We start from the raw sequence: 18,833 nt of genomic DNA on the forward strand, positions 1-18,833 counted from the left end.
ACATAGCTCTCAGAAGAGATGTTGCGAGTTTGTCTTTTGCCTTAATGAACCGGTGTTCGTAGTCCTATCCTTAAGTTTTAGGCTTTCAGCATATCTTCCAACATCTTTCCAGGCTGCTATCCCTGTATGTATTTATCTCACAGAAGAGATGTTGCGAGCTTGTCTCTGATGTATCGTTATTTCCATGGAAAGTGTTTGACTGAGCTTCAATCTATGGTCCCCCCTCGCCAAACTTTCACAAGAAACACTTGACTAGCTGAAAACACTATCAATAATTCTCCCCACTCTTTATCTGTGCCTAAACCTAAACGTAGATTCCATGATCAAAGCTTCTTTCTTAGAACTGCACGCCTGTGGAATTGTCTTCCGTTTTCCTGCTTTGCAGCTGTCTATAATATGGTTGTCTTCAAGTCCAATGTAAACAAGTTTCTGATGAGCCGTTCCACTTAAGTTAACAAATTTACCGAACTTCCATTAATATCGATTACTGTATTGCCCTTTTGACTACTGTTCATTCTTTAACCCTTATCCTTGAGTGGCCCCTCGGCCTTGATAAGTGGTGACGCCTATGTAAAAAAAAAAAAAAAAAACCCATAAAATCGTTGATCTGCTAGAGAGTCATCTTCCTTCATGGCCATTCAACGTTCTGCTGCCGACAACATCAGCTACCTTCTTCTAGATGCATATGTATCTTTATAAAATACTTTGAAATAACTGGTTGAACATGTCTGAACTTCTGAAACACGGAAGAAGAGTCTTGTGTATATATATATATATATATATATATATATATATATATAATGTGTGTGTGTATAAAACAGATGTGAGTGTTTGTGTGTAAATATTTTACCGATAAACTCTGAAACTACTGGTCACATAACACTGAAATTAACAGGAAACAGTAATCATACACCAAGGATGGTTTATAACGAGTAAAATCTTTGTTTGGATGGATGATTAACGTGTACAGATATATATCGGCAAGTTGAAATGCAAAATGTTTATTTCTTCAAGGCGTTTAATATTAAATCTTTCTTACCTTTCTCTCGATAGCGACATTGATAGGATATGCAGCTGGGGTGCTTTGGTTTCGATTCTAGCTGATGAGATTCAAGCCATTTTTCTGGTGCTACCAGATCAGGCTGTATGAAGGTATTGGCTTCCTGAGACGAAATCCACATAATATTGATGTTTTTTGTTTTTCTACTTTTTGCAAAACTTAATTATGTTCTGAAAAACCAAAAACAAAAACAACCCCCCTCCCCCCCCTTCTTCTCATTTCCCTTTTCTCTTTCTATCTCCCCCACACTTCCTGACTGGTTTCCTAACTTAAAATGTACCAAACATTAATACTGTAACCCTTTTCCCTCTCCCATTGCAAAACCCATTCATGTTCTGCAGGGCAAGGAACCAAAACGATAAAATTCACTATAAAACAACCAAACCAAACGCTACAAACTAGCAAATGAAGGCACAAAGAGCTTGAAGAATAAAAACCTTCTACAAAATAACTGAATGCAACATGAATATTATTGATATAAGAGTTGATATGTCGTAAAACCAAACAACCAAATCAAGTCATTTTTTTTTAACTTGGAATCACTACTATATAGTAAGTACAATATAATATTCAAGAAAGAATAGGTTCTGTAATAAAAAACAACAAAAAACACGAAATGTGCATGATTATCATATTTAAGCGTATTTTACCGCCCGGCAAGATCGACCCGCCCATTCCATGCTAGTTTGGAATAAATAAGTTTTAATTGGCTATTCCTGTCAACTATCTTAATGATAACAAAAGAAACTTAAGAAAAAAAAAAGCGTGTTTGAAACTTTGAATATAAACAAGTTGAGCCATCAGTTCCAAAATAAGTAATATATATATATATATATATATATATATATATATATATATATATAATATATACTAGCATTTCAGCCCGGCGTTGCCCGGGTGTTTGGCGGTGTGTGTTGAGCAAAAAAAAAAAAAAAGGAGGTCAATTTTTTTAACTTTGACTCCTGTTATGACCCCTCAACATTTATTGTTTTGGGTTCAAATCAAGTTTTTAAGTTAGATCCATGTCCAAGGAACCTATATCTAAAATTTCAAGTGTTTAGACCCCACATTGTCAAAGGAGTTTGGTAGAGTTCTCAAAGGTCAAATCGTTGAACTTTGACCCCTTAACAGCCAAATTTCTGGCCGAAAACCAATCGCATAGATTTTCCCAAATCTCAGTACCCTGTATATCAAAATTACAGAGTTATTGCATAGGGAAATGTACACACACACACACACAGAGACACGTTCATTTTTATAGATATACTAGCATTTCAGCCCGGCGTTGCCCGGGTGTTTGGAGGTGTATGCTGAGAAAAAAAAACAGGTCAATTTCTTTAACTTTGACCCCTATTATGACCCCTTAAAATTGTTTTGGGCTCAAATTGAGTTATTATCCATGTCCAAGGAGCCTATATCTAAAATTTCAAGTGTTTAGACCCCAAATTATGGGAGGAGTTTGGTAGAGTTCTCAAAGATCAAATCCTTGAATTTTAACCCCTTAACAGCCAAATTTCTGGCCGAAAACCGATCACATCGATTTTCCCAAATCTCAGTACCCTGTATATCAAATTTCGAGTCTGTAGATTGAAAATTGACAGAGTTATTGCGTAGGGAAATGTACACAGACACTTTCACTTTTATATATATATATATATATATATATATATATATATATATATATATATATATATATATATATAAAACAAAATTATTTTTCGCTGAACTGTAGCAGACAACCTATTGGTATATCTAGCATCTTTTTTCCAAATTTGGTCTTAAATATTATTTTCTGTCTTAAAATCAATTTAAATTTTTAAATCTTAAACATCCAACTTAAACCTAAAATATTTTCCAGTTTTCAGATGTTATTACACTAATGCAATACAAAAAACATTCCAAAAAATAACTTAAGATGCGACACAAGGGCAGGAAAGTGAAGGACAGATCTGAGGAGGAGCACTCTGACCTAAGAAAATTGCATGGGCAGTCCTGTCGGTGTTCCCTGGTATGAGCGCCTCAGACAATAAGCAATAAACTTATTCCTTCCAAAAGACGGGAGGCAAGGACTGGGGGAATAGAGGACCTCCTAGGACCACACGGAACATTGCAGCATTAACATCAGTTAACAAGAAAAAGGTCGTTTAAAAAAATGGCTTGTACTCTGTTGACTTTGGAAGGCTCTGAGCTAACATGAACTAATTTGCATATTGTTTATGATAAATAACATTTTTTATTAATTAACTATTATTTATTCGTTCTTGGTTCAATGATTTTTTTTTGATTTCGAGATAACAAATCGTTCCGTTTTGTAACTTTGTTTTATTTCCTGTACAAATATTTAGCATTCGTGTTCAAATTTACTTTTCTGTAGAACAAACTTGATTTTTAACAAGTTGTAATTTCTTTTTCTTTTTTCTTTTTATTCAGTTTTTATTTATTTAATTACTTTTTTTTACTGCCCCCTAAACATGGCGCAGTGCCACTTTGACGTAAGAGACTACTATTTTGGACCAAATTTACATTGACACTATGCAAGGGGTTGAGCAGCAATATGTCTGTTAACTTGAGCTTTTGCACATCAATACAGTCGAGGAAGCAGGGACCCGTGAGGACATTCCAAAGTCTGGCAGTTTGAGGAAAGAAACTATTAGAGTAGAAAACTTTCTGGCATCTAGGGATCTATAGTGTGAAGGGGTGGGATTTTGCTGTTTGTCGGATTAGTTGAAGGTATTTACATTGAACGGGGTATATGTACTTTCAGCTCGTTGGAGCACATTCCATTAAAATATTTGTAAAACCGCTAACATTTCGGTGATGAGACAGATTGGAGTTTGGTTGATAATGTTGCACTTACATCGTGGTTCATATTTTTGCTATGCCGGCCATCTTTTTCATTTGTAAATAATCTTATATATACCGCCTGGCGGCAAATTACCCTTTTCTTGTGTCGAACTGAGGTGAAATGAATCAAAATTCAACTTTTTCTCCATGAAAATGAATAGCAGAGACTTTGATTCCGAGCTGAATTGAACATAAACAATTTACACGTGGAAATTCTTTTTGTTGTATTCGATTCGGCGGAGAATTCTAATCATTTATTTATTTATTTATTTTAAAGAACCGCTCTTGTTGTAACAATGCCTTCTCATAAATACAGCGCGTTAGCGGACGGCCCGGTAACTTGGCAAGAGAGCAAGGAGTCTCCCGAGATGCGACTTTACCTTTGTCAGGGCTACCTTTTTCCACATTAATATGCGATTCTTAAACCATTCTTATGCGATCCACAAACTACTACCATGCGATTACTACTGCCTGTCTGCTTCCTGAGATCTCCCTCTTCAACCAGCGGCCTCCAGCTCATTCTTGCAGCCTTCCAGCGCCTGCCGCACTCTCCTGCAGCCTTCCAGTGCCTGCCACAGCCTTCCAGAGCCTGTCGCATTCTTCAGCTGTCCTGCGTCTGCCACACCTCCATACAGCCTTCCAGCACGACTTGCAGCCTTTCTTACTTCCTTTTTGTAAATAAAAGGCAATTCGTCGTCTTTAAACTGACTCCATTTTTTTTTTTTTTTTTTTTTGTCACTCTTCCTCTTGCCTTGCTGTTTCTTTATTTTTTGCCTCTGAGTCTTAATATTTTAGTTGTACGGTCAACTGTTTTTTATAACTGGTTGTTAAACCCTCTGCAACAATAGTGCGGGACCTATTAGGTTTGAAACTTTTGGGGGGGGGGCATATCGAAGAGGTAGACTAATGGTAGATGTACCAGCCCAGATGTAGCAACAATATTCCATGCATGTGCGAATGGTGGCTTTGATTAGATATAGGATACTCTCATGTGTGTGTAATTTTCAAGTATTGTAGAGAGCCCACCTTATTTGCAACAGTTTTAGCAATGTCTTCGATGTATTTATTCCAATTCATGTCGCGTAAATTGTAAGTGAAAAGGCAAATTGATTTCTTTCTTTTCCTTTCTTTACGGTCACATTTAAAAGATAAATTAGTTTGAGATTATCAATTTTGATGTTCATATCAATGGATGACAGATTTTCCTTCGTGTTTACAAAGAATTAAAATTTTATTTTTAATTAATGCTTTAAGCCGTAAAATTTTCGAAGCGATAGCAAGTGTGTCATAAAGTCAAACTATTACTTCAGGGTAAGAAATACGGTGTAATATAAATAATTGTATCGAGAATTTGTGCAAAAATTAAACGAAATATATAAAATATTCTAACGGTCATTATACTATAATTGAACTAATTTATTTTTAATTGTGTGAAAGGAATTATCGATAAAAAAAAAATGGTGCACTGGTGCAGTTGCTTAATAGACACCCAAGAAAATATCAGTAGTTATGTTGTCAACATCAAGTTTCACAGAACGCTTTCGAACGGTAACGTGTTTTGCCGAACGGACTATATGTACATTTTCAAGAAATGTAATGAAAGAAAATGTTTAGTTTAGATTAATTGTTTTGGAAGGGTTTCAAAGTAAGAAAAATTACTTTGTATGTTTTCTATGTATGTAACATTTTTTTTCTTATGCAAACTGTCATGGCAATTATGTTTTCGCCTTTGCTACGGTCATGTTTTCGTCTGTCTTTCTTTTTCAACAGTGTATTAGTCTGTGTTTATTTGATAAGTGCACGTATGAAACTCAATTTGTACGTTTCCTAACCTTAACACATCCTAACTAACCCCAACACTAACCCTGAACCCTGAAGTATCCTAACTAACCCGAATCTCAAAGTTTATGAAGAAAAAATAAGCAAATAAAGCAGCCGAGCAAAAAACAAACAAAAATACGCAAAACAAAGATAAAAAAAAAAACGGAGAAAAAATATAAAAAAAAAAGAATAAATAAATAAAAGAATAAAAAGCAGTAGTATACGAAAAATTACACAAATGTAGTATGTCGTCTGGTATGCACAAATTCGAAATGAAAGTTTTAGACTAATTACAGTTGGAAATTGATCATTTTTATTAAAAAAAAGAAAAAGAAAATCGTCTGGTTACGCCTATTTTATTCGTTTATTTCCGTTCGTAGTCGAAAATGCTTACGTATGCATGCAATTTTCTCCATATTTTCACGCTTTTAACTGGCAGGAACACATTTTTTTTTTTTGCAATTTATGATCAACCATCATAAATTGCGGTTTCATTTAATGCCTTAACCAGAAAATTTTAGCTCGACTATAATAATAATTTGCTAATTTCTTTCCACTGATGAGAAGAATAGCATTCTTTGAAACTCCACTGAATAAGGATTTTTGAAAATTGTTTTTGGAGTATTCTGTCAAACAATAAATTTAATTGTAAATTTTAATTTACAGTCTTAATTTCTTTTTTTTTTTTTCCTTTATAATAAGCTCTGCTTGTGATTGTATTGAGCTTTTTTTTATTTGATCTGGATTAATATATGAATATATTAATATTTAGGTTGAAGTTTACACTTGTTTGTATCGGGTAAACTTTTCATTCCCATTGGCTTGGTTGTTATATATACTTACTAATGGGCCACTACTTAGCAAGGTCAGGGGTCTACGAAAGTAAAAGTTAACCAGATTGCCAATCAGATAATGACCGCCATCATGAGAGAATTCGAAACAATTACTTAAGACGAATTGACCATCAAACAAGACTGCTCAACAAGTATTTGTATGCATTAAACTTGAAGACTACTATTTTGTAGTTTGTTTGGAAGTAGGTTGGGATGTTCTAGGAAAGAAACTTTGTTCATGGAAGTTTCGTTTGATTTTTGGTAAAGCAAGATGGGAAAGGTTTTGTTGCAGCTGTAATTAGACGAGTTCTTGCTGTGAGTTTTTATTTTTTTTACATGAGTAGGTGCCAAGGATTAGAACTCCGTCAAGTACCCATCAGCATAAGAGTAGAGAAAAACTATGCATCTTTGTTTTTTTGTGTGAAAGGGGATGTAGAGAGGAGAAGAGCTCATTCCCCACTAGACAGCTGAGGCGATTTTGTTCTTTGTCAAGAAAGGAAAGAGTGCTTCGTGCACCCCGCCCCAAATATGACAGAAGTACTCCATTTTGAGGAAACGAATCTGACTGTTATATAGGTAAAGAATTGCGTCAGAGGTACTTTCTGGGATGGTAGTTAAATCTCTGTGTTGAAATGAATAGAGCTCTCTTCGATAGCTGCTAAAAAAGATTAAAAAAAAAAAACCAAAAAAAACTTTGAATGTTAATCTGTATATTTTTTAAGTTGAACTGTTTGTTGTACTGACAGATTAAGTCAACTTGCTATTTATTACCATCAAAGAAGTGGGCAGACCTGAAGAATCTTGCACTCTATTTTTTTTTTTTTCAATTTTTCAGTGGATTATTATCGAATGGACACTAGTCTACCAAATTATGAAAAAAAATTTTTTTTTTTTTTTACGTCAGTATTTAAATATTTGTAGGATGTGCTCATGTGACGTGACCATCCCATGGAGTGGTTAGGCTCCCCACTGGGGGTATGCTGAGTACTGGAGAAAGCCAGGCAGATATGATTCTTTTATTCTTTAATTATCATTGGTGTGCCCGGGTGACAGCGAAAAACCCTGCTGAGAGAAGAGATTAGAATTGTGATTTTCATTTTTTATGAAAATTGATAAAACAATGTAATTTTTTAAATTTGTACTTCAAAACAGGTAATGATTCAGGGTTCTGGAGAGATGATGTTTATAATTCAAGTGCATGGGAGCATGAGAACATTCACAGATCCACAGGCCCACGCGTGGTGGTGGTGGGGGGGGACTTCCTCTGGGGTGACGTTGTTGGGTATGATTGGTCCAGAGAACCCCTTTTCTGAATATATTAACAGAGCGCACAGTCGAAAAACAGACAGAGGCTAGTGGAGCTTGAAAGTTTGAGACTGAACAACTTGTAGGGAATCGCCACACCCCTCTCTGCCCGCGCCGACCTCACCACTACATCTAAGAAAAGTGAAATCTACTTATAGGCTCAGTGGAGTCGGACATTATTGAACATTGTTCTGTGAGACAATTGTATATCATTATATATTTGTATATAATTTTTCTGGAATTTCATCAGTAGACTAGAATGGAATTGCTTTTCTTCTAGCATATGACAGACCGGTGAGGCAACGGCATATCAACCCTGACGTGAGAAGCACTGACGAACACCGGTCGTGAATTGAAGACCAAATCGATTAACGGGATTCTGACACACAAAGAAGTTATATTTAGTTGTTGTCGAAAAAGATAGTGACTTGGATGATCATAGGGTCACACTGAGTTTCCAATGCAACGTTCTAATAAATCGATCATCCATTTTAGAACAACTCGACTTTTTAGGCCAAATTTCACAAATCTAGCCTTTTTAAAGCTGTTTAGACTTATTTTCCGATTATTTGGAAAAGTGAAATTCAAAAGAAGGCTGAATTTGCCAAATTTGACCTAAAAATATCGAATGGTTCTAAAATGGGTTATCGATTTATTCGAAAGTTGCATTAGAAACTGAGCACCCCCTACAAATATTCAAATATTGACTTTTTTTTATTTTTTATAATCTGGTAGGCTAGTGATTATTCGATAATAATCTATTGAAAAAATTGAAAAAAAAAATATGAAAATAAAAAAAAATGGCGAGTTGGGATAAGATTCTTCAGGTCTACCACTGAAATATGTTGTTTATGATGTAAGCACTGATATTTTCTTGGGTGTTTATAAAGCAACTGTATCAGTCTATTTATGAGAAAAGCATTCTTATAGAAACAATCATACGTATATGATCAACGTCTGAACAATAACTAATTGACATGTTGGTTCACAAAAGGAACTCTCATTAATTAACTTTTCATTTTGTTTTTGTTTTGCTTTTCTATTCAATTCTTTTTACATCACGTACAGTTCTATTTATGAATATTTTCAATATCGTAGATAAAGTTTAGCATTTTTGGTAAAAAGAATCTTTCTGATCAATTTACTTGGAGAATAGTGATGCAATTCTTGATTTCTTAAATTTACTAGACAATGCCGGGACACGGGTTTTGCTAGTGTTATATTGTTTTGTTCGTGCAGTTTTTATTTTAGTTCTCACATTCTTATGATCAAGCATTTTATAGATTCTTCCAACATATCCAGACACACACACACAATATATATATATATATATATATATATATATATAAATTATTATACAGGGTGGCCGCTAGAAAAGCGGGAAATTTGAAGGTCAGCTTAGATCATGAATAAAATTCGTGATTCCTTCAAAACGTCACACGAGCTTGGTTTTCTAGGTTAAGACGTGAGGTGCATGAACAACATTTTAAGTATCTATGAGTATAATATAACATTTGTCTTTGAAAAACTTTGTCAAAATTATTCTTTGTAAAAATAAATCGTTGTTTGACAAATTTCCCGCTTTTCTTGTAATATATATATATAATGTATATATAATCGTGACACCTTGCACTGATGTTTCATGAAAGGATGAAACACGAGTGTCTGTAAGTATTTAATTATTATTATAGTAATAATTGTGTCAGCCCCTTTAAGAACTCGCTTCTTATTGTTGAGCACTTTACAGTTGAAATGAAAGTCTGTCACTTAAGCACACATGTGCAGATCATAAGTTATGAAAATATATATATGGCAATTAAGCTACACAGAATATTTCGCGTTTCATTCTTGTGAGAATTCGTCAGGCTTATGCGAAAAGTTGTGGTTGTCGCACGTTTATATATACGCACATGCTATTAGGGTTTTTTTTTTTAATATATTTTCACAACTTACTACCTAGCTGTACCTATGTATTGAGCACTGAAGTAAATACTGAAAAATTTACGCATAAAATTATATTTTCTTATATTATGTGATTTTTTTTTTTTTTTTTACATAGGCATCACCACATTATCAAGGCCAAGAGGCCACTCAAGGATAAGGGTTAAAGAGTGTACAGTAGAAATTGAACAATATAGTAATCATTAGTAATGAAAATTTGGTAAATTTGATAACTTATATGGAACGGCTCATCAAGAACTTATTTACGTTAGACTTGAAGACAACCATATTGTAGTCAGCCAGAAAGCAGGAAAACGGAAGACAATTCCACAGGCGTGCAGTTCTAATAAAAAAGCTTTGTTCATGGAATCTACGTTTAGGTTTAGGCACAGATAAAGAGTGGGCGGAATTATTGATAGTGTTTACAGCTAGACGGGTGTTTCTTGTGAAAGTTTTGCGAGGGGGGACCATAGGTTGAAGCTCAGTCGAACACTTTCCATGAAAATAACGATACATCAGAGACAAACTTGCAACATCTCTTCTGTGAGATAGAGGTTGCAAGGAAGAGAAAAGGACATCTCCTACGAGGCTACGAAGATTAAATGCTTTTTTTTTTCCTTCAACATCTCACCAACTTCAGCAAGAGATAATTAAACAAAAAACATTACGTACTTGCATGTCATGTCAAAATTAGTACAGTTCAAAAAATGACTGAGTGGAAAAATAATTACAAGTAAGAATAAGATCCGTATCTATTGGATTCATCGGATTACTATTCTCATCTTGAGTGTCATTTTCACAACGTTTTGGTCGATGTAACCTACGACCTTCTTCAGTGTATCTTGTTGAACTTTGGAATATAGACAAAATTTCGAATGGAACCCTTTATTTACTTCATGGGGGTAGCATGTTCTTGTTCCATCAGCCATGACTGGATAGAGGTCCTAAGTAATTCGCAATTATATTTTTTTATTCCCCACATTAAAAATTGAGCCTTCAACCTTCCGGAGAATATCACTTTTACAATTGATTTTTTTTTAAGTACTTTAACCACTGCACTACAGATTCTTATAAGAATTATACCAGACGATTGTCAATTGGAGCTGATTGTAATCAGCACCTTTATCCATTGCACAACATGTCCATGTTCTTTATTATTATTACTTAATTTATTTTTAGTCCCTCGACAAAGGAGTGGTTTGGACCTAGTAATTCACCCCCGTTTGTCCGTTCGTACTTTTCTCAATAACCATGCCTTGGATTTTTAAAAAATTTTGCACAAACATTAGTCATGGTGAAAGTAAATTTTTGCTAAGAAGGAATTTTCCGGGGTAACTTTGGTTTCCTTCCTATGAGTCATTATAGGGGTAAAATTGCCCAAATATCATTAATTTGTTCGTTTGTTCACACTTTTCTCAGTAACCATGCCTGGGAATTTTTAAAAAAGTTTTGCACAAACATTAGTCATAGTGAAAGTAAATTTTTCACCTGTGGAGGAGAACCCTGCATGTTCAATTTGTTTTTTTTTTTTTTTTTTTTTTTAAAGAAACTTCTTCCATAAAAATTTATTTTAGTCTTGGAAGCGGATGGCATTAAGATCTGATGGCTTATGTGCATTCATACTTTTTTGTGGACTGTTATCCTCAACTTTCAAGTTGTTGTTGTTTCACCACATTTCGGCCAACTCATCCTCTGGCCTTCTTCAGGTGATTAACTGCAACGAGATAGGAATGCTGAGCCTTGTAACTTATTCCCAGTAATTACTGCCTTCCTTTTGGCTCATCACGTTTTGCCCAACTAATCCTCTGGCCTGCTGTGGGTAGGATTGAAACCCTATCTTCAGACAATCCTTAGCTGGAACTGTAGAGAATCAACACCTCTATCCATTATGCCACTGGCCTCGAATTACGAAGCCTTATCTCAAAAGATTAAAAAAAGAAAAACTGATGGATTATGTTTATTGATTTGAATTTTTTTAAGTGAAATAAATTTTCACAAAACAAAAAGGTTAATTTCCTAATGTATTTTCACATTAAATATGATAAATACTGATTTTTTTTTCTCAGGAAAACGAGACAAGTAAGAAATTTAGAACAAAATAAGTTTGGGAGAAATGCCAAAACAAACCCATCCCACTAAATAGCAACAATACATTAGGAAATCAACCCTATTTTATACAGCAATAAATATTTATGTAATTTTCTTGCATAAAAACGATACTTAACACATATTAGCTGATATTAGTTATTACTGCAAAAAAAAAAAATTAAAAACCTGAAATTAAACATGTCGACTTTTCTTCTTCACCAAAATTACATAGGGGCAGATAACTCTGATTATGCTTTGCTGAATGCAGAATTTACACCAGCAATTTAGGGAAATACCATCAAAGAAAGCAATCACTTTTAACACTTGAGGCTATTCTCGATCTCTATCTACTCTCAGACTATGTATGGAATTGATTGTTATATTTTCACTGGTGAATCTTTATCACATTTGAGGGTTCTTAATAAGGTGCAGAAACATATCTGTAATTTGATTGGTCGCATTCTTTTTTCTCTGCAACCTCTTTCTCACAGACGTGATGTTGCTAATCTCAGTCTATTTTATGAATACTATTATGGTACATGCTCTTCAAATTGTCTGATCTGCTTCCTTTGTTCCAGCTTGTTTGACTTGTTAGTCTAGTGGTTTCACTCACTTCACTGTTTTGATACCTCATTGTAATACCGCTACCTATTCTAGTAGTTTCTTTCCAAGTACTGCAAGATTGCGGAACTCTCTTCCTGCTTACTGTTTTTCTCTTACCTGTAACCCTGGTCTTTTCATGATTAAGGTCAATAGGCATCTCCAATATATATCAAGTGGCTTCATGCATTGTCTGGAGCGATTTCTTAAAAAAAAAAATTAAAAACTGAACATATATCGCATTTCAATACTTGACTACCCCCCCCCCTCCCAAATCAAATAAAATATGGGAGATGAAGTTTTTTTTTTCTTCTCTCTCTTGCCTGGTGAGATTTCAAGGAGAAAAGATACATCTGGGTCTTGTTCCCAAATGGGGACAGTGCAAACAAGTAGTAACGAATGAAGCTGTCTGCCTATCTGTCTGTCTTTCATTTTCTCACACACATACAAAAGTTCCCGTTTCTCTCCCTGTTCTTTGTCTTGAATAAATTTTTCTGTATAGTGAGTAGAAAGCGGACCCTGGGTTTACTTTTTACAGCTGCGTAACTCTCTCTTCCCTTATTTTGTCCTTTAGACCTTACATTTCATAAGCAATATTTCTGACAAAGGGGAAAGAATTTCTCTTTTCTGGGTAGAAATCTATACATTTAACACTTAGCATTGATTAGTCTTTAACACACGTACATATATAAATTTCTCTTATTTCATTTTACTTCAGGTGAAGGTCTCAGAAATCAAAGGGCCCCTTCCTGGGGCTAACACTTGATCTCTAATGCAAAGCATAGATATTCAAAAGTTTACTTCACAACACTGAGTTAGTAAAGTAGTTGAGAACACAATTTTCCTCTCTCATTAACTATTTAAATATTTTATAATATACCTTTCTTGTGGTCTCTTGGTCTTAGTAGATTCAAGGACAAGAATTCATCTAGTCTGATGGCGTAGCCAGCTTCATACTGATACTTGAGGTAACATCATTTGGAGTAGGTGAACCATCTAATATATAAATCTCATGTGTCTGTTTAAATGTATGTATGTATGTTTGTTTGTATGCCTGCCTAAAACTTTCAACAGAGGTGACAGATTTTCACCAGATTGGAATTGTTTTGAAGCTTGACCCTTTGGACAACAAATATAAAAAAATTGACTAACAACATTACTTCCTGCACCCTCAATTGGTCACTTTTCTACAGAGAGGGGTCACATTTTTTGCCGATATTTTCAAAAGTCATCCTCTCTTTTTGATTGACTAGCCTTAATTTAAACCTATGCCACTTTCGGTTTAGCAATGGACGCAACAGCAAAGACGTCACATTTTTTTTTTTTTTCACATTCTTTTCCTCCTTCACAGCACGGGTTCGAGCCTGCCTGCCTGCCTGCCTACTACCATTTTTTTTTTTTTCTTCTACTCAGCGCACACCTCTAAACACCCCGGGTAACGCCGGGCACCCAGGCTAGTTCCTTGTAAAAGTCAGTATTAGCTAGCCATATTGAGATCTTATTTGGGCTACAAATACTATGTGATTTTGAATATTTAGTCATGGTTTACTTGCAGGGAAAAATATCCTCATGCGAGGTTGTATTGACAAACCTCTGGACAAAGAGACCTTACACTCGAAGATAGTGTTTAGTAGGTGTTCAAGTTCTATCCTTTGTGTGTGTGTGCGTGTGTGTGTGAAATTATATAAACATCAGAAAATCAAAACTGACTGGAATCAGTCTTGAACCGTTGAGCAGACAATTAACATAATTGATTTCATTAATTTAATACATGTGTATTGAGCACTTTTGAGAAATATTAACATCCACCAGCGCCTGTTGAACATTTACAAAGCTGATGCAGTTTATGTCAGCACAGTTAGGAGATGGGTCCATCGATTTCAGAGTGGTGACAGATATGAGTGACAAAGTGCACTCTGGACTTTTACAACAAAAGTATCAAAAGAGGCTGGCGAATGGTAGTGACAATGTAGAAATATAAAGTCACTCACAATAAACGCCAGTAAATGCAGAAAGACAACACTTCAATATATATGAAATGCATCAGCACTTCACCACGGTATCTTCATTTTGGCCACGGGCTCCAGTGCCCACTATTTTAATGGGCCTAAGTGACTCCCACTAACGACCGTAATTTTATTTTTTATTTTTTCATTACAGGTGGGATATACTTCCACCGGGCAACGCCGGTACACGGGTCCTTCAAGTGAACAATAAATGTTTGTAAATCATAATTTGTATATTTTAACTTTCTTCACACATACATACACACACAGATAAATATATGTTTATCTACGTTCTTGTGTTTTCTCTGGTTTATCTTTTAATTTAAGAAAACGTGTTCATGTTTCGCATTTTAGTTTTTTGGTTTCTGTTTGACAAGCTTTTTTTTCTAAGCGTTAATCTGCTTGAAATCTAAAAAATGTCGGTTAATAGTTTGTTTCTTTCTGGTCTGTTTCTCTCTGTAGAAATATTTAGGCTTGTGTCAATTTTTATTTTTTTATTTTTGTTCCTGTTTTGTTTTTTTGTTTGTTTAGGCCACCGTGATGTGCCACTCGACACAGCATCACACCCACTCCGCCCTACAAAGAAAAATACTTCAGGTCTGAAATTGAGTCCGTCTTCTTTTTTTTTCTTCTTTTTTTTTCTGTATTTTCTCATGACTTTGCTTTTACTTTTTTTTTTTATTTTTGTGTCTGTGATATCACTTTGAGTGCAATTTCTAAAAAAACAAAAAAAAAACAAAAGCAAATGCAATAACAATTTTCCTGAATCAAATCTAAAATGGAACACGTACATCAAATCCGTTGCCGCTGGAAAAATGGTGGGATTCTTCTATCGATCCAGTAGATATCTCACTGCTGATGCAATTCTCTATCTGTATAAGAGTCAAGTACGTCCTAGGATGGAGTACTGTTGCCACATCTGGGCAGAATCTGCACTTATCCTGCCTTGACAGAGTTCAAAAAATATTTTGTAGCTTAGTAGGGGATGACCTTTTTTCCCCTGCAACCTTTCTTGTTACATCTGAGCAGGAGCTGCTAGAAACACCTTATCCTACTTTGACAGTCTAATATAGACTTTGTAGCTTAGTGGAGGGATGCCCTATTCTCTTCCTTGCAACCTCCTTCAATAAGTTTCCAGACGTTTTTTTCATATAGGCACTTTTATTGATATTACATGCATAGCATTCTAGTCCCCTTCAAGGTAATCTCCTTTGGCTGCAATGCACTTGTTGTACCGTTCCAACAGCCTCTTTCATCCCCTCAATTGTCTTATAACGACAACCTCTGTTTTCCTTGAGCTTAGGGAATAATCAAAAGTCACAGGGAGCAAGGTTTGGACAATAGGGAGGGTGAGGAAATGTCTTGATGTCCATCTTGGTCAAATAGTTTATAATAAGGATGAGCACCCTTGGGACAAACTTCACGCAAATCTTCTGCATCTTCAGTTCCTCACGAATAATTGTGTGTATAGTTCCCATATTGACAGCAAACTGAATTTATTGTTTCTATAGACACACGGCAGCCCTTATCCATGGAATTATTTGACCAATCAACTCTAGTGTTCTGACTTCCTTACTCCTCCATACTTCTCATCATTCCTCACAGACTCCCTGCCTTCCTTGAATCTCTTATGCCACTCAAAAACTGATGCTCAATTCATGCAAGATGGTCCAAAAGCAGTCTGAAGCATTCCATACGTTTCTGTTGCATTTTTTCCAAGTTTAAAACAGAATTTTATTTTATTTTATTTTTATTTATTTTTTTTTTTATTGCATTTTCACCCCAAACAAGGCACACTGCCACTTTGGTGTAGAGGGCTACTATCAGGGGAAGCAACTACTGGAGCACTGTTGGGATTTGGGCAGCAAGATGTCTGTTCACGTTACACTTGAACTTCTGCATGTCAGTACAGTTAGGGAAGCAGGGGCCTGGAATGGAATTCCAGAGTCTAACGGTTCTGGGGAAGAAACTACTAGAGTAGAAAGATATTTTACATCTAGGGATCTCTACTGTGTGGGGGTGGGATTTAGCTGCCTGTCGGGTTTGTCGAGAGTGTCTACATCATGGGGACACAAGTGTCTGCAATTCGTCAGAGCATTCACCATTAAAATACTTGTAGAACAGGCAGAGGGATGCAACGTTTTGTCGATATTTTAGAGGCTGAAGCTTAGATGCCAGTTCAAGGCCTATCAGATTTGCGACTCTTTTGAACCTTGTCTAGGAGCGAGAGACTAGCAGCAGATGCACCAGCCCAAATGTGACAACAATACTCCATACATGGGCGAATGGTGGCCTTATAGAGGTACAGTATACTTTCAGGTGTCAGCAGTTTTCTAGCACGGTAGAGAGAGCCTACCTTTTTCGCAGCGGCCCTGGCAATGTTTTCAATATAATTGTTCCAACTCGTGTTTCCTGTGAACGTTAGGCCAAGCAGTTTGAAAGATGTACTCTCAGACAGGGAGTCACTGGCCATTCCATTGCTATTGGTGGCAGAGAAGGTTTCTTGTAATTATTGAAGGAAACAAGTTTAGTCTTGGCAGCATTGAATGTGACCATCCATTTATGTCCCCATTCCACTACAGATTGGAGGTCATCCTCTAGTGTTTTTGCCATTTCTTTAATTATGTTCATTTGTTTTCCTGTCATGCCTGTTATAGAGTGTGGTGTCATCAGCATATATACCCATCTCAGAGGCAGTTTTGTCGGGGAGGTCATTAATAAATATTAGGAACAATAGATGTCCAAGGATAGACCCCTGAGGCACTCCCGCATTTATATCACACTGTTTAGATGTACGACCGTCGAGGACAACCTGGATTTTTCTCTTATCTAAGAAGGATTTAATTGTGTTAAGTATTCTACCAGTGATACCGTATGATTTAATTTTCATGAGGAGACCCTCATGCCATACCCTGTCAAAGGCCTTAGATATATCTAGAGCTACCGCTTTGCCCTGTGAATGGTATATATGTTCAGAGATTACAGTGAGGATGTCTGCTGTGGAACGGGCTTGTCTAAATCCATATTGTCAGTCAGAAGTTTAGCATCTGTAAGGTGCCGGACTAGAGCATGGTTAATTATGGTCTCAAATATTTTGGCGAAAAGTGGGAGGAGGCTAATGGGGCGATAATTTGATGGGTCAGTTCTTTCACCAGAATTCTTGAATACTGGTACCACAGAAGCAGTTTTCCAACAGCCTGAAAAGCATGATTCGTTAAGGCATTTGTTGTAGAGTTTGGAGAGAACTGGAGCTACTTTGGCTGGGCACTTTTTTAATAGCACAGCTGGGATGAGATCAGGTCCACATGCTTTTGAAGTGTCAAGGTTTTTTATGATAGCGTGTACCTGAGCAGGGGTGATTTTTAGATCGTCTAGCGTGGTGTCTGTCTGCAAAGGAAATTCAGGTAGGGGGTGGTTGGAAGGGTCCAGTGTGGAGTTCGAGGCAAACCGGCTGGCAAGCATATTAGCCTTGTCGGTTGCTGAGCAAACAACCTCGTGATTGTTGGTTAGTGGGGGAATTGTTGATTGCCCATTATTTACTACACTGTTGTAGATTTTCCAGAAGTCGCGGGTTCCTAATTTTTGTGCTTCGATGCGTTTTTTAGTGGTTTCAGTAAATTCTCTCTTAGCTGTTGCTATTTCTTTCTTAACGTTCTTTCTAGCTTCTATATACTTCTGTTTGTTTGAACTGGACTTATGTCGGTTAAATTTGCGGTATGCATGCTGCCTTTGAGCAATGGCAGTTGCGCAAGTCAAAGTAAACCATTGGGGAGAGTGGGGCTTGCTATAAAATTTCTGCATGGGAACATATGCTTCGATTGCAGTTTTGAACCATTCAGTGGTCTCATTTGCACACTGTTCAGCAGGAAGAGAAAAAATATTTCCCCATGGGGCATCTCTGATAAGATCTCTGATGGCTTCCCAGTAAGCCTTTTTATAATATCTCGTTGTTTTGAGCACTGGCTCTTCAGTTTTGCGTCTAGAATTTAGGGCGATTTCACTGCATGATCAACGTTCCTGAGTGGGCTGTCAGCACTTGTTATACAATCCTCGGGAACTGTAGTCAGAAACAGATCTAGAAGTGATGCATGTTGTTCTCGCTGGTCAGGGAAACGGGTTGGAAACGTAACCATTTGTGATAGGGAGTGAGATATAGCAAAACTGTGTTGTGCTGCCCACTGCATCTGTGTGAGTAGAGAATCCAAGCCAGTTTTTGTGGTGAACATTAAAGTCACCAAATACATGTACTTGTGCTGTGTCTATGCTGTCAGAGACTTTGTTTATTATGGTGCAGTCCTGGGTCGAGGGAGAGCGGTAGAGAAAATAAAAGTAGCT

General features: G+C 36.2%; 1 protein-coding gene across 6 annotated transcripts in view; it reads left to right on the forward strand.

The window, feature by feature from the left end:
- The window catches only part of LOC145249487 (phospholipid-transporting ATPase ID-like), a 516,252-nt gene that overhangs the window by 152,387 nt on the left and 345,032 nt on the right, over window positions 1–18,833 (forward strand). For 2 of the 6 annotated variants that reach the window (XM_080111082.1, XM_080111090.1), the window contains exon 3: window positions 15,030–15,095. The exons of the other annotated variants lie outside the window; for them this stretch is intronic. The gene's annotated coding sequence lies outside the window, so the exon portion shown is untranslated. The remainder of the gene's footprint in view (window positions 1–15,029; window positions 15,096–18,833) is intronic. 6 annotated transcript variants of the gene reach the window in all.

Source organism: Euprymna scolopes, chromosome 28 (assembly GCF_053919585.1).
Source record: "Euprymna scolopes isolate OS-2025 chromosome 28, ASM5391958v1, whole genome shotgun sequence".
Classification (NCBI taxonomy): Eukaryota; Metazoa; Mollusca; class Cephalopoda; order Sepiida; family Sepiolidae; genus Euprymna; species Euprymna scolopes.